This window comes from Oncorhynchus gorbuscha, linkage group LG01 (genome assembly GCF_021184085.1).
Source record: "Oncorhynchus gorbuscha isolate QuinsamMale2020 ecotype Even-year linkage group LG01, OgorEven_v1.0, whole genome shotgun sequence".
NCBI classification, from domain to species: Eukaryota; Metazoa; Chordata; class Actinopteri; order Salmoniformes; family Salmonidae; genus Oncorhynchus; species Oncorhynchus gorbuscha.
Genome location: NC_060173.1, coordinates 37,695,556 through 37,719,328, shown reverse-complemented (window position 1 = coordinate 37,719,328; position 23,773 = coordinate 37,695,556). Strand labels below are relative to the sequence as shown.

At 44.8% G+C, this 23,773-nt stretch overlaps 1 long non-coding RNA gene and 1 pseudogene across 1 annotated transcript; both read left to right on the top strand.

Moving 5' to 3' along the window:
* Positions 1-374: 374 nt before the first annotated feature.
* Positions 375-22,741, top strand: LOC124043230 (annotated as a pseudogene).
* Positions 12,222-15,772, top strand: LOC124037022. The gene is made up of 3 exons (XR_006839101.1): positions 12,222-12,297; positions 12,406-12,508; positions 15,759-15,772. It is a non-coding gene; the product is annotated as an uncharacterized LOC124037022 (long non-coding RNA).
* Positions 22,742-23,773: the final 1,032 nt, after the last annotated feature.

Genomic DNA, 23,773 nt, shown 5'->3' with positions numbered 1-23,773 from the left:
CATCCAACAAATTGCAAATTCAACAATGAGTAGTTTGGAAGGAATCAGTGGCTAACTCCAAGCATTGCAAAGCAATCACTAGCCTGCTATTCAGTGGAGTGGGTGTGGTCCCAAGTCTCAGTTTAAGGGTCTCTTTTCCAAGTTTAAAAGGATAAACATTCAACATTGGCCATGCTGTCAATCCAGCATGCCGTGCTCAAAACAACTGGAAACCACGAACTGGGAAATCTGATTTTAGTGAGTTCAAAACAACTGGGAACTCGAGAGGAAAAAAAAGAGCTCCGACTGGGAAAATAAGTTTTGAACGGTCATCCAACTAGGAATTGCAAGTCAGGAACTCTGGCCTCTTTCTAGAGCTCCGACCTGAAGATCACTGACGTCATCATGATTCAACCTTGTTTTTTTCAGTTCCCAGTTGTTTTGAAAGCACCGTAAGTCTAGAGAATGCCGACTTTGACCAAGTTTGATGACAGAATTTGCCCACGGCGGACTGCCATGCCACCTTCCTGTTCAAGTGAGCACATCACAACAAGGTGAGTCCAAAAATGCCTTGTATGCTGCTGCATAAATGATGTAATATGCCTGGGAGATATATATACTGTCTGTAGCTAAGAAAGCAATACTAAGTGTATGTTGTGTAGTAAGCTGTTAGTAGCTCATGTGCATCACCCTAATAATTTGGTCACATATAGCCTGTTTTAGAGAAATGTAATCATTGAGTAGTGTAAGAGCTTTCATTGTCTGCTTATATGCCCCTTTATTTATCCTAGGTTCTGAGTTGGTGTACAGGGAGAATACTGTAAGAACTGCCCATGTTCTGAATTCTGTTGCTGTACATTTCAAATGTGCTGAACAACCTAGCTCGCTTATTAATGTCTTAATTTAAATGACGGATTTCCTCTTATCCGCTCGACAACAGCCAGCCAGGGTTTCATTTAATGAGCTAAAGGGAATACTATTTATTGCACATTTAGGCTTAAAACCTGTTGGGGATAGGGGGCAGTATTTTCACTTTGGATGAATTGCGTGCCCATAGTGAACTGCGTCCTACTCTGTCCTAGATTGCTAATATATGCATATTATTATTACTATTGGATAGAAAACACTCTGAAGTTTCTAAAACTGTTTGAATTATGTCTGTGAGTATAACAGAACTCACTAGGGAAGGCAATCTTCCAAACAGGAAGTGAAATTCTGAATACATGTCTAATTTCAAGTCATCGCCTATCCACTTCCAAATAAGATATGGATCTGGTAGCACTTCCTACGCCTTCCACTAGATGTCCTTATTCAGGAGAACGTGGAATGGAGCTTCAGGTGTGAACTTTGCCCGAATGGGAGGGGAAATAGTCACTGTCCCGAGAGAATGCCATTTTCCTGTGGTGCGTTTGTCTGTGGGTGTCACCATCGTTCCATTTGGCTGCAGATGAAAACATATGCTCCGGTTGGAACGTTATTGGATATATATTAAAATAACATTCTGAAGATTGATTCTCAACTTAGTTTGACCAGTTTATTCGACCTGGAATATATATTTTTGATGTTTTCGTCCGAGTTCTCCTGGACCAGCGTCAGCTTTTGGGCACGTGAGCTGAAAGTGCTAGCAAATGCAGCTAATTGGACACTAGTATTGGACAATATGAAACAAAACAACAATTTATTGTGGAACTAGGACTCCTTGCGCTGTATTCTGATGAAAGATCATCAAAGGTAAGGGAATATTTATGATGTAATTTCGTATTTCTGTTGACTCCAACATGGCGGAGAAATATATTTACGTCTGAGCACTGTCTCAGATGATTGCATGGTAGGCTTTTTTCGTAATGTTAGAAAATAATCTGACAGCGGTTGCATTAAGAACCAGTGTATCTTTAATTATATGTAGAACATGTATCTTTAGTCAAAGTTTATGATGACTATTTCTGTTATCTGGCGTAGCCTTCTATAATTCCTCCGGATATTTGAGGCATTTCTGAACATGGCGTCAATGTAAACCGAGATTTGTGGATATAAATATGCATATTATCGAACAATTTTTTTTATTGTGTAACATGTCATATGAGTGTCATCTGATGAAGATTTTCAAAAGGTTAGTGATTCATTTTATCTCTAATCCTGCTTTTGTGACTATATTTGGTGGGGAGAAATGGCTGTTTTTTTAATTTGGTGGTGGTCTAACGTAAATATATGTTGTGTTTTCGTTGTAAAACATTTTAAAAATCGGACATGATGGGTAGATGAACAAGATGTTTATCTTTCATTTGCTGTATTGGACTTGTGAATGTTAAATATTTCTAAAGAATATTTTTGAATTCCCTGCGCCATCTTTTCAGCTGAATGGGGGGGGGGGGGTTGTTAGACTAATATATACTTTTGGTGAATTTACGAAGCATTGCTAGATACAGATTACAAAAATAAAGCCTATGCGCACCGGTTCTGTCTCTGCCTGCCCCGATTCTCTCCCTCACAGGCTCCTCTCTCTCCGCTGTGAAAAAAAAACGCTAGTGTGTGTTTTGGTCTTTGGTCTGTTGTTTAGAAAAGCGATAGAACTGTGCATCGATAATCAAAAGATGTAGGCTATCTGCCGACATGCCTACTTACAGTATGCTTGGCTGTGCCTTCCCATTTAAATTTAAGGAGCTTTATTGGCATGGGAAACATGTTAATGTTGCCAAAGCAAGTTTAATGGATAATAAACATAATTTAAATAAACAACATAAATGAACAGTAAACATTACACTCACAAATGTTCCAAAGGAATAGACATTTCAAATGTTACATTATGTCTGTATACAGTGTTGTAACGATGCACAAATAGTTATTAACGTAATTTTGGTTCAGTCAAAGTTGTCAGGTATTCTGCCACGTGTACTCTCTGTTTAGGGCCAAATAGCATTCTAGTTTGCTCAGTTTTTTTGTGTACCTCGCACGCTAGCTTGCTCTTTCTTTGCTGTGAAAGACGCAAGAGTTTGTTTTCTTTAAGTAGTCTACGGAGAATAGTTTCCGCCGCTGTAGATTCCGCTAACTTGACATCCAGAATTGGGAGTCGTCTCCCGAGTCGACGTGCAAGGAATAGAGGAATCTATTATTTTGGAGTAGACTCCCCGCCACTAATCACAGGACCTGTGAGTTTGCAGAGAAACAATATGTTTTTAGGTATAATGTGTGCCCAAACAACCAGAAAAAACAATGAAGACCAAAAACGCCACAAAATATCGTCATAATATATGCACGAACTCTACCAAACTTTTTCGGCTGGGAAGCATGCTAACACCTCAACTCCTCACCTGATAAAAGAACATGAAATCACGCTTCTGCTTAATAGCCTACTGAGGCATGGAATGCAATAGTTCGAACATGTCGACCATGTCCTTTTGTGTATAACATGACATTTGTAGGCTACAACAGACAACGGCATTCATCACCGATCAAGGAGTGCAAAGCAGCAGCTGAGTACTGAGCAACAGCTACGTGAACAGCAGCTACGGCAAAAATATCCTGCACATGCGCAGAAATCTTTATCTTTAGCCTGGCAAATTGAGTTTCCAGAAAATATGGAACCGCAGCCAATCCATTTTTGTTTATATATTTGTTTTTATTTCTATTAGTTTCAGTTTAGTTTTCAGATCCATTTGACTTGTATTTATTAAACGTTTTAGAAAAACATTTCTATTTCGTTTTTATATTATTTAGTTTCAGTTTTCGTGTTCGGAACAGAAAGTAGCCTATGCGTGGGAGGCTAGGAGACATTTGTGTTGTATATGTGGTGGGTGATTGTTCCTGTCTCTGTGTAGTTTCACCAGATAGGCTCGGTCACTTTGGTTTTTCTTTTTTCCTTGTTTTGGAAGAGAATGAGCGCCATTCTCCTTGCGGAGATGGTGCTAAATACATCAACACGGTCGGTCCCTGGGATTGGGCTGGCCAACACGATTCGTTTTGCTTGGAAGGAAAAGGAGTTGGAGCCTTTAGGACGGGAATCTTTTGGAAGGATAATATTGATGGGGATTCTAAAGCTGACGGTGAAGGACGTGTTTTGTTTCCAAGGCAACTTGTTGGAGGGAGCATACGACGTGGCACTATATACAGAGGAAAAACACGATGATATCCTGAGAAGGGCAAGAGCAATGGGAGGTGAGAGGCCGATGTGCCACTATGAAATAACAAGCCTGGCGAAGAATAACTTTAGGGTTGTAACTGTCAACATTTACAACCCTTACGTTAAGGACGAAGAGGTGAGGGCTTTTCTGGGGAGATACATGGATAACGTCTCCTTAGCAAGGCACCTCAAAGACTCCCTTGGGTTTTGGAATGGGAGGAGAGGCTTCCAGGCCCTCCTCAGAGGACCCAAAGGGACATGGTGGCTACCTCCATCCTCCTGCTATGTTCTCCCTAGGGGCTGACAGGGGGACGTTGTTTTATGCACGTTAGCCCCCATTTTTCAGGCGCTGTATGGCCTACGGTTACATATTCGACTCCTGCAGTACAAGAAAATGCAGATTTTGTGGATCTGAGGAACACGAGGCGAGGGATTGTGACAAGCCTAAGACGTGCCATGGGTGTGGCTCGTCAGCACACCTGTGGCGATGGTGCCCGGCCCGTCAGAGGTCATATGCGTCTGCGGCTGGGGGGGGAGCAGGAGCGGGGGATGGGGGAAGAAGAGGGGAAGGAAGCACGCCTCATGACCAGAGTACAGGTCCAGAGGGGAAGGCCACAAGGAAGGAGGAGCAAGAAGCGGCGGATGGAAGAGAGAAGGAAACGGAAGGCACGGGAGTAGGAGAACCAGGAAAAGCGGCAGAAGAAGGCAACCGAGTGGAGGAGCATGAGAGAGAAGAAAGCGAGGGAGGAGTGGTGGAGAAGGAGACGGTGGAAGAGCAAGTGGACTGGGGGGAAAGTGCCCCTGGTGGAAGAGATGAGGGGTATGGTGGAGGAGCTGGAGGGGTATGGTGGAGGAGCTGGCGGGGGGGGGGTATCTCTCCACTGCCGTCATCACCAAAGAAGAGAATGAAGAGGGTGCGATTGGCCGACAGTGAGAGGGAGGGGATGGCCAAGAGAGTGATGGGGGTGGGAGAAACCTCTGGGTTGCTGCTGATTTCCCCAGGCCCTCAACTTCTGTTGGGTGGGGACACACCTAACAAGACTCAGGACTGGGTACAGGAGGAGGTGGGGAGTTTTTTGTTTGGGGACTCAGCCTCCCCGATTTTTTTTTTCCAAACCGGCTGCAACACTGGGGAGGGGGGGAGGATTGTGGGGGTAGACCCATGGTGCAGGGCACCCCGGAGCCAAACACTATTCCTGCATCCTGGGATGGTGAGATGGAGGAAGAGGGGGGATGTCGGGAGTACGGATGGTGTTCTCACCGGTAGATATGGAGCAGGGTAGCATCGGGTGAGTCTCTTGTTTTTTTTTCTGTCTGGGTTTAGAATTTGAGTGTATTACATGTTTTTATTTTTTCATGGGGTCTAATTTTACTTTTGTTAGTTTAAATGTAAGGGGTTTAAGGGATTTTGTTAAGAGGAGGGTGGTTTTTAGTTATTTGGAGGGTGTGGGGTTTGATTTTTGTTTTTTACAGGAGGTTCACCTGAGGGATGGAGGGGATGTTAGTAGGTTTAAGAGGGAGTGGGACAAGGGGGAGTTTGTTTGGGGTGTTGGGGGGGGGTGCACTCATCGGGGGTAGGGATTTTGTGTGGGCACAGGGAGGTAAAAGTGGAGGATTCTTTTGTGGTAATGCAGTGGAGGGTTATAGGGGTGGATGTCACGATAAGGGATTGTAAATTTAGATTAGTGGTGGTGTATGGGCCACAGGTGGTGGCAGACAGGAGGGAGATGGTGTACTGTCTGACGCCCCTGTGTGTCACAAATAGGAAATTAGTGATAGGGGGGATTTTAATACAGATTTAGACAGATTTAGGAAGAGGGGGGGGATAGCAGTGCAGGCGCCATTGCTAGGCTAATGGCTTGCCATGGTCTGGTAGATGGTGGTCTGCACACTACTCCGAAAATGGACGGTCCTACATGGCGCAACTCCAGGGGAGTTGAGCGGAGGCTCGATTATATTTTTGTACCCAGGTCTTTGGGTAAGTTGTCTGGGCGGTAGTTGCCCGTTTTCTTTTCGGATCACGACGGGGTGCTCCTGCAGGTGGGGTCGCCAGTCTGCCTCTTTGGTAGGGGGTACTGGAAGCTAGATCGGGATGTGCTGGAGGAGCAGGCTTTTGTTGACGGGTTTTATGGTTTCTTTTGGAGGCTTGAGGGCCTCCGGTCCATGTGCGAGGGGGTGTTAGAGTGGTTGGAATTCGTTAAGGTGAGGATTAGGGCTTTTATAATAGGGTATTGCAAGAGGAAAAAAAGGGAGGAGAGGAGGGAGGTGGATCGTATCCAAAGGTTAATTGAACTCGAATACGAGGCAGGCAACCTTGGCGGGTCGTTTGACTGGGAGAGATCCGCAACCCTAAAGGCGCAGCTCAGGGAGTTGCAGGAGCGGAAGGCTCGAGCTTTCCTGGAGCGTGCACATAGTGGCTTTCTAGAACATAATGAGACTTGTTCTGCTATGTTCTTTAAGTTGGTTTGGGCCAGACAGAGTAGGAAGGTAATGCATGGTGTTAGGGAAGAAAATGGTAGTATAGTTAGAGAACCAGAGGATATGGTCAGGGTGACAACTGATCATTTCCAAGGTTTATTTAAGGAAAGGGAAATAGATGTAGAGCAGGGAAATGTGTTTTTAGAACACTTGTTCAGGCGGTTGCCGGAGGACATTAGAGAAGTGATGGAGGCCCAGATCTCACTAGAAGAGGTTGAGAGCGCTCTTAGGAGGATGGGAAAAGGGAAGGTGCCTGGGATGGATGGGCTGCCGGCTGAGTTTTATCTCAAGTTTTGGGGTATACTTGGACCAGTGGTCCTCGATGTCTTGAAGGCCATCCTTGAGACGGGGGTCCCGGGGGGATCAATGGCTGTTGGTGTGCTGTCACTATTATATAAGAAGGGGGAAGTAACAGACCTTGGCAACTGGCGGCCGTTGACCATGCTGTGTGTAGATTACAAGCTACTTGCAAAGGTTTTAGCAGACCGGTTGCGCACAGCCCTTCCCTACGTCTTTCATGAGGATCAGACGTGCGGGGTAGAGGGCCGCTCTATTAGATGGAACCTACAGTTAATCAGGGACTTCATTGCTTGGGTTGAAGATAGAGGACTGCCTTTAATGGTAGCAGCGCTAGATCAGGCGAAATCCTTTGATCGCGTGAATAGATCCTTTTTATTCAGAGTGTTAGGTCGATTAGGATTTGGGGAGAAGTTTATAGGATGGATTCGTACATTATATGTCGGAGCGGGGTGCCGAGTTAGTGTAAATAGTCACTTGGGTGACGTTTTTGACCTCTCGTCTGGGGTCAGGCAGGGGTGCCCACTCTCGGCTCTCCTCTTCATTCTGTACATGGAGCCTCTGGGGGCTGCCATTAGGGCAGACACAGGGGTGGAAGGCTTGCTGATCCCTGGAAGTGGTGGGCTGCGTGTTAAGATGACGCAGTACGCCGACGACACTTCCTTGCTGTTGTGCAAGGACTCGTGCCTGACAAGGTCCCTTGCCATCTTTGGGGATTTCACCCGAGCGTCGGGAGCAGTTCTGAACCATGCAAAGTCTTCCGTCAAGTTTTTCGGAAGATGGCGCGGTAGAACGGATGTGCCTGGGGGGTTATCTCTCTGTGAGGGGGCCCTGAGGATTCTCGGGGTCCATTTTGAGACCTCCGGCCCAGCGACGCTAAACTGGAACATGCGTATCGCAGTGGTACAGAGGAAGCTAGCAATGTGGAAAGCTAGGTATTTGTCTTTTATGGGCAAAGTCCTGGTCCTAAAGGTGGATGTGTTGCCGTCTCTTTTGTATTTGGCATACATCTACCCATTGCCGGCTTGTCTGAGGAGGCCTCTAGTTAGGCTTGTGTTTCAGTTTATGTGGAGTGGCAGGTGCGAGTGGGTCGCCAGGGCACGCATGATCTGTCCCATCGGGGAGGGAGGTAGGGGGATACCACATTTCCCCCTCAAGCTGGACACAATTTTTGTTTATTTCTTGTTAACGGAGCTTGCTCAGCCAGTGATACACCCGTCCGGTTACCTCCTGCGGGTGTTTTTCTCGTATCAGGCGAGAAGCATAATGGTGTGGTCTAACACGGGTCCTCGGGCGGAACAGCTGCCGTGGCACTTTGGTCATGTGGCTGAGTGCGCACCCTGAGGTTGAAGTTGCCCGAGTAGGTTGAGATCACAGGCACCTGTACGAGGAGGTCAGAAAGGCAGGGAGTCCGGCGCCTGTAGTGGGCATCTCGGAAGTGGTCTGGGAGGGAGTGCAGGCGCGGGGTCTGGACAACAGGCTCAAGGACCTGAATTGGTTGAGCCTTCATAAGTGTTTGCCGGTACGTTCCATCTTGTACCGGTATAGTTTGGTGCAATCCCCCACCTGTCCAAGATCCTCTTGTGGCAGGGAGGAGACTGTGCGCCATGTCTTTTGGGACTGTGCCTTTGCCGGAGTAGTATGGGCTAGGGCACGGGTGTTGTTAGGTTTGTTAAATGGGGATTTTGTATTGACGTAGGCCAGGTTAGAGAGGGGTGTAGGGAGAGCGAGAGGGACGGATAGGGACAGGTTTCTGCTCTGGCTTCTCATGAGTCTCTTTAAACGGGGGCTGGGGGAAGCAAGGCAGAACATGGTGAAGACAGGGAGAGATTGGGGGGTGGAAGGGATAGTGAGGAGGGTGGAAGGAGATTTGAGGGGGAGAATGAAGAGGGAGGAGAGGAAGTGGGGGCAGCATGCTGCTCGGGAGAGGTGGAAGGGGGGTTTAGGGCTGGGTGTCATTTAGATTTTTAAGAGGATAGATTAGGGACGGGGAGATAGGGAAAGGTATTTTGTAGGGTGACTGGGAGGGAAGATGCTCCCCTGAGGTTTTGTTTGGGGTTTATGTTTAGTGTAATTAGTTTAATTAAAATACCATTATTTGAGTATGTATGTAAATTATGAGTTGTAAAGAATGAATGGTATTGAAGATAATAAATTATTTTTAATAAAATAAAATAGAATTGTGTTGTATATGTTTTGGGATGTAACTTCTAACAACTTGAAAACATGACTCTTGTCCCATTTCATTTGCAAAATAGAGTTTTGACACACAGGTAATGATTCATCTTTATTTTTGCGGACAATTGTTCTCATAGGGGGATGACGTGCCCAGAGGTTTGATGTTGTTTTCTCATGTTAACACAAGTGGCTCCAGTCTAATCTGATTTAATGGACCACACACCACACCGACTGTTGATCTGCCGTTTGTTCGGCACGGTATATTTTAGGAACCACTCGCTGGTGGAAGACTGACTAATTACGTTTGGCACTAATTACGTTTGGTTCAGATGTGCTTAGTACTCTCGGGACGGCTAATGCTACCAGTGTGTCCAAGCCTTTACAGCCCTATTTTTAACCCAGCAGGCTGTTCCCAGCCGGAGCCTGAACTAGTTGTTTGGGTCTCAGAAAGGCCCATCTGATGTGCACAATGGGAGGGAGAGAGCTGTCCATATATTCCAGGAAAAGGCTGCCTTAGTGGTATAATGTCTGTATAATGTCTGTCTTTGGAGGGGTCGTGGCTGAAGGGTCTATACCTCAGGACACCGAAGGGAAATTAAACCCCACCTGTCCAGGGTCTGTGATTTAGAGGGTGGGGTTTTACGACTCCTGACCTATCTTAATGATGAGGGATTTTTTTCTCTTGGGGCATACCCCAGATTTCTGGTTTCCTTCCAATACGTCAAAAGAGCGTTACCCATGCTTAGAGGTCCCTTTAACCACCCCATTCTGATTTTATGGTGCTTGTAACTACTGAAATTACATTGTACAATAGAATCTAAGTATACTGAAAAAAATGCAACATGCAACTCTTTCAAAGATTTTACTGAGTTACAGTTCATATAAGGAAATCAGTCAATTGAAATAAATAAAGCCCTAATCTATGGATATCACATGACTGGACAGGAGCCCGGCTTTTCTTGTTTTAACTGATCCACATACTTTACGCTTTGTCATATGGACTGTCCCCATATCCCACGTGTGTGTCAAGCCGTATAGCTGCCCTCCGGTCATGTTTTTCTGTGTTTTTCTATCCCCCTGGTAAACTCACCATGTTCTTGTCCCTTACTTGAAACCGTGTCATGAAACTGTTCGATATCACATGTCCACTCACCAATCTGCTCCCATACACACAGACTCCTTTCAGTCAGAGGTAAATTGGTGCTTATTTTATTTCTGCTACACAGGAGCTTTAGTTTGGTCAGTGTGCTTTTGTTTCAGTGGTCTGTTCTGTCAATGTGTTTGGACGTTTAGCAGGGATCATATCATGCAGCACCTACCTCCTAACCAGAAGTGGGGCAGCTCCAGAGCACTGTTTGTGCCCGGGGGTTGGTAGAAACTCCTCTCAGGACCTGGGTCGGAATGAGAGTGCTGTGTCTGGGCACATTGGAGCCCCCTCCACCCCAGAGCCCTAAATAGTCGTCCTCCTCCCACCACCTAGTCTGCATCTGTAGTGCAGGAATCACTCACCAACACAATGACCATGCTGCACTACAAACCAACACCAGTACCACTAACTGCCACCAATTTAAACATGATGTAATTGATAGGGAACAGTTTAAAATGAACTTGATGGACTTGATGTGCACTTAAAATCACAGTGCTCTCCTTGTGTGATGCGAGTTGATGAACCATTTCATAGTTTTCAGTGATGTTTTATTCTATTGACATTAACCAGACTAAAGTTATCTCCACAGGTTGACCTGGATCCTTTTAGAGGTGGTAATAATTATGAGTAGACAGTGGCGGTATCATAATCTGTAGGAGTGACTGCAGGAGAATAGTGTAATATAATTACACTTCATAGTGGAGACATCAGCAGCTCTGTCCGTGTCACTGAAGACTGTTACTGCAATTGGGCCATTTCACATGAATTGGGCCATTTCACATGATTAGATCAGTGGTCCTTGTTAGTCACCCACCACCATCTCCTATATCTTGTCTCTGAATATTGTAATGGTCTGGTCACGGAGTGCTGTTTCATTTGGAACCCAATCAAGTTCAATGAGCTCATGTATTCTTCATGATAAACTAAATTCAGTAGCTCGTTAACATGCATATTATTTTAAATGAGAACAAGAGGTTCCTTCACTGTATGCAGAATAGAGAGATTTCATATCACTTTGTGGAGCTATCAATTTCTCTCTATTGTGCACGCAACTACCAATGTATGACTGAATGTTTGTTTTTCACTTCTGGCTTTTTCAGCAACGATTGTTCTTGACGTTTTCCTCTCTTGTCATCCCTGCCTGTCAGCGCCGGACCCCGGGGAACCCTGCAACAATGACACCCGCTGGACCCAGAAGTGTCAGTCGTCCCGGTCGCTGCACCGGACTAACCTGTCTCTGGCCTCGGGCTTCTGGCATGCCACGGGCCGGCACTCAAGCCGGAGGCTACTGAGAGCCATCCCCCGGCACGTGGCCCAGATACTGCAGGCTGATGTCCTCTGGCAAATGGGACACACCGGTGAGGACAGACAGCAGGGGGCACTGTGTCTGTCTGGTTAATAACAGGTTGTATGTAAACAGTTGAATGGGTGTGTTTGTAGTTGTTTACATTAACGTGTCTTGTGTACATGTTGTAGTTTGTGTACATTTATTTGCTGGTTGATTCTAGCTGTCTGTATTCTCTGTGTAGGTTCGGGAGTGAAGGTGGCTGTTTATGACACAGGACTCATTGAAAAACATCCACATTTTAAAAATATGAAGGAGAGATCCAACTGGACCAATGAAAATACACTTGATGATGGTAGGATCATGGGTACTAAGTGAACCCTGTCCTCTCCTTGTGCTTTAGTAATGTGATCTATTTCTGTGCTGTGGCCATTGACCCTAAGTTTGACCTCGTCCTTCTCTCTCCAGGGCTGGGACATGGCACTTTTGTGGCAGGGGTCATTGCCAGCATGCGAGAGTGCCAGGGCTTTGCCCCTGCCTCTGAGCTTCAGAGTGTTCACCCAACAATCAGGTTTCCTACACCTCTTGGTTCCTGGATGCCTTTAACTATGCCATTCTGAAGAAAATTGATGTCTTAAACCTCAGCGTTGTTAATAAGGTGAATAATAAAGAATCCCAAAAGCATTTAGTTTCTTTTGCTGAAAATGTGTGTTTGTGTGTGCCAGGTTTGGGAGCTGACTGCTAACAGAGTGATCATGGTCTCTGCCATTGGGAATGCTGGACCACTATATGGGTGTGTTCTGACACCGAGAGGAGGTGTGGTCAAAAGGGCGTAGCATTGATTATTCCAAGATACAGATTTGTTTAAAGGAAAGCAAAGATGGAAATGTATGTAAATAATAATTACAATTCTATGTATCCTAGCACCCTGAACAATCCAGCAGATCAGATGGATGTGATTGGGGTCAGTGGGATAGATTTTGAGGACAACGTTGCCAGGTTCTCCTCGCGGGGGATGACTACATGGGTACGTCTCAATCCCAGCATATCCCTGAATAACCTCTCAAATGTCTATCTCAGTGTACTCTTACCTTTCACAGTAATAGGAAACTGAACTCTGTTTCCCAGCCTACCTGTTATCAGTTCCACACTAGACATCTAACCCTGTGATCTGCAGCCCCCGTCTCTGACACTGAGATAGAGGAATTGGATGTGTTGAGACCATATGACAGCATATGGCACTCCATAACCTTTTTTCTTCTTCTGTGGGACATATAAATGAGGAATGCAAACATGGTTATATCTCAGTTTACTGACAGTGCTGCCTACTCCTGATCATTCGTTTTTCAAATAATATGAGCAAAAAATATTTTGCTTTGTCTGGGACTCTAAACCAGACAAGATAAAGCATGCCCATCTATTTAATGAATATGAACTGGGTGGATTGAGATGATCAAATATAAAAAGCACTAAAACTTAATCTAAAAGTTTCAAATGAAGCCTAAATGGTTCTCAAGTAGATTACTAAAAAAAGCTCATCCATTGTTTAAAATATGCCTTTATGCCTTTGTGCAGATTGCCATGTCTCATTTTCGATTAATTGAAAATGAAACCTTTTTCAAACGAGCATTGCAGAGCTGGTTTCAATATGACCCCCCTGAAAAGATAGAACAAATATTACAACAAATGTTTGGTTGAACTCAAATGTGCTGGTAGATCAAAGAGCTGTATTTATGGAAAATATGTTTTAAAGCTTTCTTTAAAAAAAAAATGATATTGAAAATTGGAGTAAATAACTCTTTCATGGAGTTATTAGAATTGTAAGGGATGGTCTGCTCAAGATTACAACCAATTGATGACAGCATTACCTGGTAGGGATCTGGTCTGTCCAATATAAAGGATCAAAACTGGCAGAAGAATACAAATAGGAAAGTATACCAGTTTCATTTGAGGACCAGGATGTTGACAGCTGTGCCATACAGATTGCAAAAAATATTTTTGATGTAGCTATTCCATGATACAGAATGTATGAAACAACGTAAGATTCAAGACTGTGCTTTTCAGCTAAAATTATTGTACAGAATTCTTGCTACAAACAAAATGTTGAACATTTGGGCCATATCATCACAGCTCTGCAGATTTTGTTGTGAAGATACAGAATCAATAGATTTATGGTCTTGCACTCAGGTAGACTGTTTCTGGTCTGTATTGGTAATTGACCCTTGAAATAGCTTTGGGAGATCTGGAGAGACCTGGTCAGTCAAATACCAATACTCTATTTCATTTTACTCCCTTTTTTCTCCCCAATTTTGTGATATCCATCCAATTGGTAGTTAGTCTTGTCCCATTGCTGCAGCTCCCGTACAGACTCGGGAGAGGTGAAAGTCGAAAGCCAGGCGTCCTCCGAAACACAACCCTACCAAGCTGCACTGCTTCTTGACACACTGCTCACTTAAGCCAGCCACACAAATGTGTCGGAGGAAACACCGTACATGCGCCTGGCCCGCTAAAAGGAGTCGCTTGAGCGTGATGGAACAAGGACACCCCGGTCGGCCAAACCCTCCCCTAACCCGGACGACACTGGGCCAATTGTGCACCGCCTCATGGGTCTCCTGGTCACGGCTAGCTGTGACACAGCCTGGGATCTAACCCGGGTCTGCAGTCTAAGTAAAAGTATTTTCCTTCAACTCGTATTTGTGGATACTATTCGATAGATTCAAATATCACAGCATAGTTGGAAAGATGTATGAAAATCTGAAGAGGGTGGCCAGCAGAGATCGGTGGGATGGGCTGAGGAAAGCTGTGGATTTGGAGACAAGTGGGAGTGGAGTTAAAATGACGGTCAAAGATAAGTGGAAAAAAAAGTTTGTTTGCCTGAGGCTGATTCCGCGCAAGTGTTTGTACACATGTACACATGGAGAATGGATTTTTTTTTCAGGGAGTCTCAATGGTTGTGGGGGGGGATCTTGGGGGGCTGGCGGTTGGGAGCTTGAGGAAGGTTTTTGACCTTGTGGGAGATTTGTTTGACGTGCCCTTAAGCAGGGCGTTGCTTCTGTGGGTCGCTCTGAATGGGTGTCTGTTAGATGACTGAATGTAAATGTTGAGCGGCTTCGCTGCAAGTGTCTTTTTCTCCCATGTTCTCTTTCCCCTATACTCTTTATCCAACATGATTCTCTCTGCCTGCTGTTTTAGGAGCTGCCTGGGGGTATGGCAGAGTGAAGCCTGACATTGTGACCTATGGCTCTGGAAGAAAAAGGAATGAGGTGTGAAAGTATCATAATGTAGGGTGTATGTAAAGTGCAGGGTTGCGTGAATCTGTGTGTGTGAATGACTGAGTGAAAACTACAAAAAATTACGAAGGAACAAACAAAACAGGATCATACCTGGAGAAGCAGAGAGAGAGAGACGAGTGGTTAATGAAGCAGTTTAAATACCCTGAGCCCAGGTGGCTCCAATTACTAACGACCCTCCTCTGCCTGCAGGAGGAACTGCCCCTGCAATGCAGAGGAGGGGCCGTGACATTAGTTTCTACTGAAATGCTGAAATATGGCTAATGGTGAACATTCTTCTATAGTCTGCCAGCAGTTCACTCAATTTATTTGGTTCAATAATTACCATTACAATACATCTCTCAATGGGTTGTCATACATCTTGTCTGTAAACATTATGCTACAGTCTGGTGTATAGGCCTAGTAGCACTAAAGCATTTGATTGATACGTTAGTCTACTTGTCCTGCAGTTTCTGAAGGAGACAGCTTACCCAGCAGCATTTCTTTAATAGACCACGAACACCTCATTCGCAGTGTTAGTGACAGACTAAGAGTTATCGGCTGAATTGAAACAATTGTTTTCAGGTTCAAGATGCAGTTACAATTTAACAGAAAGACTGTTTGTGTGTAAGTGGTCTGATGATGCTGTTTTTTCATGTGGACCTTTTGGGATAAATGAAATCGATAGATATCCTTCACTTCAAAACAACAAGGAGAAGGAGGGAAGGAGCTGGGAAGGAGCTGGGAAGGAACTGGCACACTTTCACTTTTATCTCCACTTATGTTGGTCTCTTAAGATCCAGACTGAGTTTAATTCTCACGTCTCAAATGGGTTTATTGTACCTAAATCTCCGTCTGTCTGTTTCTAAAACCTCATCCCTCTCTTTCTCATAGCAAGCTGTTGAGTCCAATGGAAGCTCTGCTTTTTCCCCCTCATCTTTATTGATCATTGAAACATAATGCAAAGTTAATGTAATAGTTGTTAACCCAGCTGTGTCCCTCCTACAGCACGGTGTTGAACAGAGAGCTGGTGAACCCAGCCAGTATGAAGCAGGCTCTGATCGCCTCAGCACGGAGGTTCTCTGGAGTCAACATGTTTGAACAGGGCCACGGAAAACTGGACCTTTTCAGAGCCTACCAGATCCTCAACCGCTACAAACCCCAGGCGAGGTACTGCACACACTCCACACGCTCATCATACACTTTGTTTTACATAGTATTCACTTTGTTATATGTTCACTCTTTTAAATTCTTGAAAGGTTCTAGCAATGTCCAGCAGTCCTCTTTCAAAACTCTGACCGTGGCCTTACTGCTGGCCTTACTACATGTGGCCTTACTGCTCCCAGCCCATCTACTACGGTGGCATGCCCACCATTGTCAACGTCTCCATCCTCAATGGCATGGGTGTGACGGGGAGGATTTTGGACGAGGTACTTTTGTATTGAAGACTTTAGGTCTCATGTCAAACATAAATCATATAAATTGATCTGACATGCTGTGTTTTTTTGTTGTGTCATCCTCCCGTTTGTTGACATTTTCCTTTCTTGTGCTCTCCAGCCCATCTGGCAGCCTTACCTACCATAGAATGGTGACCACATTGATGTGGCAGTCTCCTATTCGCCAGTCCTCTGGCCCTGTGCTGGAGAGCTGGCAGACTCCATCTCTGTTGCCAAGAAATCTGCATCACGGGAGGGGATTGCCCAGGGTCATGTGATGGTGACTGTGTCTTCGCCTGTTGGGAATAATGTGAGTAATAACCAGGATATGTTTCGCGTAGTTACCATATCTCACCATTCACTTTTTAAAATGTTTGTTATTTCTGTAATCTCACACTGCCATCCTCTAATGTAGATTTATAACCAGAGAGCACAATATTTAGATACTACTGTTAGAGTTAGCAAGCTACCTACTAGCAAAGTAGCTTGCTGTATCCTGGTTCAATGGTTCAGTCCTGACCCTCAATGTTATCTAATTCCTCAGTCTGAGGTGGATGGGGAGATGACCTCTATGGTCAAATTGCCAGTCAAGGTGAAGATAGTGCCCACTCCTCCTCGTAGTAAGAGGGTTCTGTGGGACCAGTACCACAACCTGCGCTATCCGCCTGGCTACTTCCCACGAGAGAACCTGCACATGAAGAATGACCCACTGTACTGGTGAGTTCTTTGGGCAACTATTTAGCTCTGTATCACTGTTTAGTTTTAAGAAAGAAGATTAGGCTGTTTGGGGTCATTGCAGTGCAACTCTTAAAACGTGCCTATAGAGGGTGCCATATAAGAGCAAGCCAGACCTTTTTCCCCTTTACAATCATTGCGTTTTTTGTGATTGGTGTCTTGATATTGGCTTTGTCTGAATAATTTGTAGGAATGGAGATCACATTCACACCAACTTCAGGGACATGTACCAGCACCATGGGTTATTTTGTGGAGGTTCTGGGTGCATCCATCACCTGCTTTGATGCTAGTCAATATGGTGGCTGTCTTTGTCAGTTGATTGTCATCTAACATATTTTAGAGCGGGATATGGGGGAGCAGCACATTAATGAATGGCTTATCATGCTGTCATTGCTTACAGCAAAAGTTCCAGTGCCTCCCATGCATAGCAGAGCTTGTTTTTCTGTATCTGGTCTCAGCCTGACATTTCCTGTGTGTGTTTAGGGACATTGATGATGGTAGACAGTGAAGAGGAGTACTTTCCAGAGGACATAACCAAGCTGCAGTGAGACATTGATTGTCTCTCATCAAGGGACTGTCTCTCGTCTTCAGTGACTGGTACAACATTTCTGTCAAGAGCAAAGTCAAGTTCTACGATGAAAACAGCAGGTAGGTATTATAACCCCACTTTGTATCTTCTCTGAATCTCTCGTCTTAAAGTCCTAATTAAAACATCAAAGGACAGACAGGGCATCAAGCCTCCGCATAGCCTGTGTCAATAGGGGATGGCGGTAGCTTTGAGGTTAGAGGAGTGGGACATCAACCAGAGGGTTGCCGGTTCGAATGCCAGTGCTGATGGGGTGTAAAATCAGGCGCGAGAAAGCCGTCAATCTCAGGAGTCACTCACTGCCGAGGAACTAAACCAGGCGTCCATTTCCTTGATGCACACAGTTTTTGCTTAATAAAAATGTTAGACTACCACACTTTATTGTGATTTAGTAGGACCAGTATAAACATAATAAGAAATCCATTGCAGATTTGACTTGCAAAGATTAGGCTGCCTTATCATATACCCCAGATTTCTCGCTTCAGAGCTGTCTATGGTAACCTCATAAACAATTAATTTAGACGCAGCGATTATTTGAAACGGGTGTTTATTTGCTGAAATGTGTGCCGATGCCCAGCATATTAGCATAGACATGACATCAGTCAAAACAAGACATGGTATCAATAACGAGACGAGCTGAAATGAGCCATTGAGGATTCCTCCCATATGGCAGCTTCTTGTCATTGTTGCTAGCTATCTGACCATCCAGAATCATAGCAACACACTGCTCCATCAATGCGTGGACATCGTTTGTGACGTCAGCTAACCCATCTGTTTTAAAATTGTCTTTTCAATTGTATCCCCTCTCATTGGTTGAATATGTTCTCCTCAGGCAATGGTGGATGCCAGACACAGGGGGCGCCAACGTGCCAGCTCTGAATGATCTGATCTCTGTATGGGGGATGGCCTTCAGTGATGGGCACTATGAGGGAGACTTCACCATGGCAGACCACGACATTAAGAACACACACCCTCATTCACTCGCTGTGTCACTCATTTGTGTGTAAATGTAGAAAATGAATCAAGGTGAGATGGATTAATAAATCTTATATTATTTAGTGTAATGTTTAAACTCATCTGTCTCCTCAGTGTACTATGCATCAGGCTGCAGTATTGCAAAGTTTCCAGGAGATGGGATTGTGATTACAAACACCCACTTCCACCTGACAGCTGTTACCATGGAGATGTGCTGTATATTCTTGTTTCTCTCCTTTCTCTTGTCTTTCTCACATATTCACCCCCCCCTCTTTCTTTTTCTTCCTAAGGGCTGGAGGTCTTGAAGCAGGAGACTGCGATTGTGGAGTGTGTTCCCATACTGGGAATGTACCAAACATTGTCTGAAGGGGGAGGTCGGATTGCCCTTTACAGAGACTCAAACTGTGTAGATGACAGTCACAGACAGAAAGGTAGAGACCCCACCTGCATTTTCAGATATCTAAAACCATATCTGAGTAACTGTCAGTTATTGAAAATGTAATGATTTAAACTTATTTGAAATGATCAGTTGGTGTGGTTTTGACCGTTGTGTCCCACCCAATAGATTGTTTCTGGCTACTAGATGCTCTCCTGCAGTATACCTCCTACAGCATGACACCTCCCAGTCTCACCAACTCCAAGAGCAGGGTGGCTCCTCCCGCTGGCTCTGACCGCCCCCTACCAGAGAGACTGGAGGGTAAGACAAAGCCTTCAAACATATCCAGCTCAGAACTTGTTTCAGCTTTACACAGTAGCTATCCTCCTCCAGGGTAATCATCTATATCGGTATTGGAGGCTCACCTGGGAGACCCAAAGCCACGCCCACTCCCTGCCTGCCCTCCCCTGTCATGGTCCAAGCCACAGCCACTTAACGAAACGGCACCCAGGTGTGTGCCGATTCTCTAAACCATGTAACAATGCCCCCTACCACTGAAGTGTTATTCCATTGTTAATTTCCATCTCCTGCATTTCCTTTTATTTTCTATCAAACACATGGGGAGATTATTTTGAATACACTCAACTGTTAATCTCCTCCATATTGATAAGTAGCAGTGTCGTAATGTGCATCCATGCCTTTCTTACGCAGTAACCTATGGAAGCACCAGAAGCTGCTATCTATTGACATGGGAAAAGTGGTGCTGCCCAACATCAGAAACTACAGACCTCAGGTCCGGCCTCTGTCTCCTGGGGAGAGTGGAGCCTGGGACATCCTTGGAGGTGAGAATACATAACGAGTAGCATTATCACCTGCTCAACAGCACATGTTTCAGAGGTACTGTGTTCTGAGTCTGTTTGTAAAATGCACACAAACTGTTTGAATATCTAAGAGATGTTTTTTTGTCTAGTCGTTGTCCATTTTGACAATGCTAATGTGCTGCTTCCTGCCTCCAGAGTTACTAAGTGACCCATGTCATCTCCCCAGGTATAATGCCAGGACGCTACAACCAGGAAGTGGGCCAGACCATCCCCATGTTTGCCTTCCTGGGAGCCATGGTTGTGCTGTCCTTCTTTGTGGTGCAGCTCACCAAATCCAAAAGCAAGCCCAAACGACGGAAACCCAGAGTCAAACGTCCAACTTACTTTCAGCAGCAGCAACAACAACTGGCACCAACAGGCAAGAATCCCACAGTGTGAGGCTGCGTTCCCAACCACCACAGACTATTAAGCCAAAGTAGACAAGGCCCTGAACTCTGTAAGACTATGCTGAGATGTTGAGACCGTGTGTGCTTCTGCCTTTGAGTTGGGGCTGTTGGAGAAGATTCATAGGCAGGTTGTTTGACTTTGAAATATGCAGCCTACAAACCCAGCCAATGTTTTCCACAGGATCTTGCCTCCACTCTTCAAAGGGACTTTTCTTTCCACTGACCAAATGGAGTTTGTTTGAAATGTCTGTCCACTTTTTGTATTTATTGAGTCTGCATCGTCCCCCGATTGGCCTCATCTTCCCTGTGTTCTTTTAAAGTCAGATTAATTGGACAATTGATGTACTGATATCCTTATTTAGTACTTCATCTTCAGGCGATTATGGGTTGCTTAATTGGTTGTCTTGTTTGTTTTTATATTTTGTATAATGAGCTCTAGTGAGGCATTCTAATACCCATCATGATTTAACTGTTAATGGAGTAGCATTGGCAAACTTTTCTTATGAAGTGTATGAAGTGTAAGCCTTGGTTCCCTTGTTTATTTTTGTAATGTTTGGCATTCAGAAAATTAACAGTTGGGAAATCTGTGTTAAAGTATGTTGAGGAAAGCTACGACATGCAAGACCTTAATCTAAATTTATCCGAAGTTTAAGATTTCAAGTGTTCTAATGTCGAAGATGACTCATGCCTCTCATCTACATAATGCCCCATCCCAAATGGCATGTGAATGATAGGCAGCATCTGAATTGATGAAATTATATTGTTTATCTTTCCCATTCATTTGGCATTGAGCCATGTACCTGGGTGCCTCTGGATCTACACAAGAGATGGCTATGGACATGGACCCATCTTCACAATAAACCACTTGAGGCCTGAAAGTGGTTTAAGTGTGCTATCAACATATTTGTGGCAACTGAAGATCAGTTTTAACAGCATCTGAAATGTAATCTTCAGCTAAAACAAGATGAATGTCCTTGTCATGATCTGTCAGCATGAGTGAGTGGTTTACAATACCTCTTGGTAAAATAGCTGTCATCCTAAGTGGCTACATTCTTGATCAATGATCAAATATTTTACCTCAAAGTAAGTCATGGTCAAACAGTTTTCTAAGGACATCTCTTGCATTCATGTACTTTGGTGTTTGAAACTGTATTCCACACAGTGACATTGTTATATATGAAAAGAGTGAATGCACCTGTTGGGATTTTCTACAGAACTGCATTTTAAGTGGTTCACATATCAGAATAACCTCAGTAGTGTAATCCCATACCAGAGATGCTAAAACTCCCCATCCCACTATTCTGTCTCAAATTCCATCAGAGCTGTCTGAGGATCAGTTGCCTTGTCGCCCATTCAGTCGCGTCCTTGGTTGTGAAGTAGACTAATTCCATTAAAGGTGATGGGGGCCAGGCGGTCCTGCTAAATCCCCAGCTTGATCCACTTTTAATGGGGGAGAATAGCCTGTGAAAATGTCACTGGTCCCTCTCGGATGACAGCCCACAATGGATGCTAATTACCTGGAGAACATGGGAACTGACCCTGTGATCTGTGGTTGAATGGATTAAAAAAAATCTTGTGGCGTGAAATCACATGCCCTCTTTTCCCTTGGAAAGTTCCCAGCAGCCAGGAAAAGTAGCCAACGATTTCCCCTGCTGACATCTCCGAATATGACAGTCAGCAAATTCATACCTACAGGCTTCACCACCACAGACCTGAAGGGTATTCTATGATTGAAGCTAGATATACTCCGGGTTTTCTAAAGCTAGTCAGCATCAGGTATCTTCACATTCCAGCTCAGGCTTCATCTGTTCTATGATGGTGGGTATTGCACATACGACTGCCGCTAACTCTAGCAAGCTTGTAACTGCGTGCATGTTGAACGACAAACTCTTCATTGAAGACGGGCAACACGGGCAAGGCAGTGCCACATTTTCATTATTGCCAAAATGAAAAATTATCTTGCAAATTCAGCAGACAATGGTGTGAAAAAGGCTATTACAAGTGCTGCAGTTTAACCTTGCTTGAGTTAGTGGCAGCTGCATTATCAATATCCACCTGCGTAGTATTGATGAAGCTTGAACGTGAAGTTAACTGAAGCTTGCAAAATTTATAAAAGCTTGAGTAGATCTAGCTTCAATCGTCACATACACCTCTGGTTGGCAGGGACCTCGGCCCTAGTGATGTACTAGGCCATCCACTCTCCGTACCAACCTCTATCGCTTTGCAGTCATGAGCAGTGCAGTTGCCATACCAAGCGGTGATGCGGCCGGTCAAGCTGCTCTCAATGATGCAGCTGTAGAACTTTGAGGATTTGAGGGCCCATCCCAAATATTTTACGCCTCCTGAGGGGGAAGAGACACGGTCGTGCACTCTTCAAGGGTGTGTGGATCATGTTAAGTCCTTAGTGATGACCATGTTGATTAAGTCCTTGTGAATATATATACCCACTTATAAATGCCTCACGTGTTAAGTCAATGTTTTTAAACAACCTAAATGTATACTGTATAGCCTCAAGACATAGTTAAAATTATACATTTGATATCATGGATGGTCAGTGCTTGCATCCATAGCTCTATGAATTTGAGAGTGGTTACATAGTTAAATAAAGGTGTTATGAAAACTTGAAATTGCATCTGTAAAGGTTTGTGCACTGTTGCGCCTTCTTCACCACACTATCTGTGTGGGTGGGCCTTTTCAGTTGGTCCGTGATGTGTACGCAGAGGATCTTAATTTTCAACCTACACTGCTGTCCTGTCGATGTGGATAGGGGGGTGCTCCCTCTGCTGTTTCCTGAAGTCCAAGATCATCACCTTTGTTTTGTTGACATTGAGTGAGGTTGTTCTCCTGACACCACACTCTGTAGGCTGTCTCGCTGTTGTTGGTAATCATGCCCACTACTGTTGTGTCGTCTGCAAACTTGATGACTGAGTTGGAGGCGTGCATGTCCACGCAGTCATGGTTGAAGAGGGAGTACATGAGGGGGCTGAGCACGCACCCTTGTGGGGCCCCAGTGTTGAGGATCAGCGAAGTGGAGATGTTTCCTACCACCTGGGGGCGGCCTGTCAAAGTTCAAGACCCAATTGCACAGGGCGGGGTTGAGACCCAGGGCCTCAAGCTTAATGATGAGCTTGGAGGGTACTATGGTGTTTAATGCTGAGCTGTAGTCAATGAACAGCATTCTTACATAGGTATTCCTCTTGTCCAGATGGAATAGGGCAGTGTGATGGCGATTGCATCATCTGTGGATCTGTATGCAAACTGAAGTAGGTCTAGGGTGGCAGGTAAGATGATATGATCCTTGACTAGTCTCTCATAGCACTTCATCATGACAGAAGTGAGTGCTACGGTGCCATTTTGTTCAGTTATCTTTGCCTTCTTGGGTACAGGAACAATGTTGGCCATCTTGAAGCATGTGGGGACAGCAGACTGACATAGGGAGTGATTGAATATGTCCATAAACACACCAACCAGCTGAGAGTGGACCCGGTGTGGTTGTCTGCTGCAATAGCCCATCCGTGACAAGGACCGATGAGTTGTGCGATCCGAGATGTCATTCTGCACACCACTGTTGTACTGCACCGTTATTTGCCAATTTGTGGGCTGCCTGTTAGCTTGCACAGTTCTGGCCATTCTCCTTAGACCTCCATC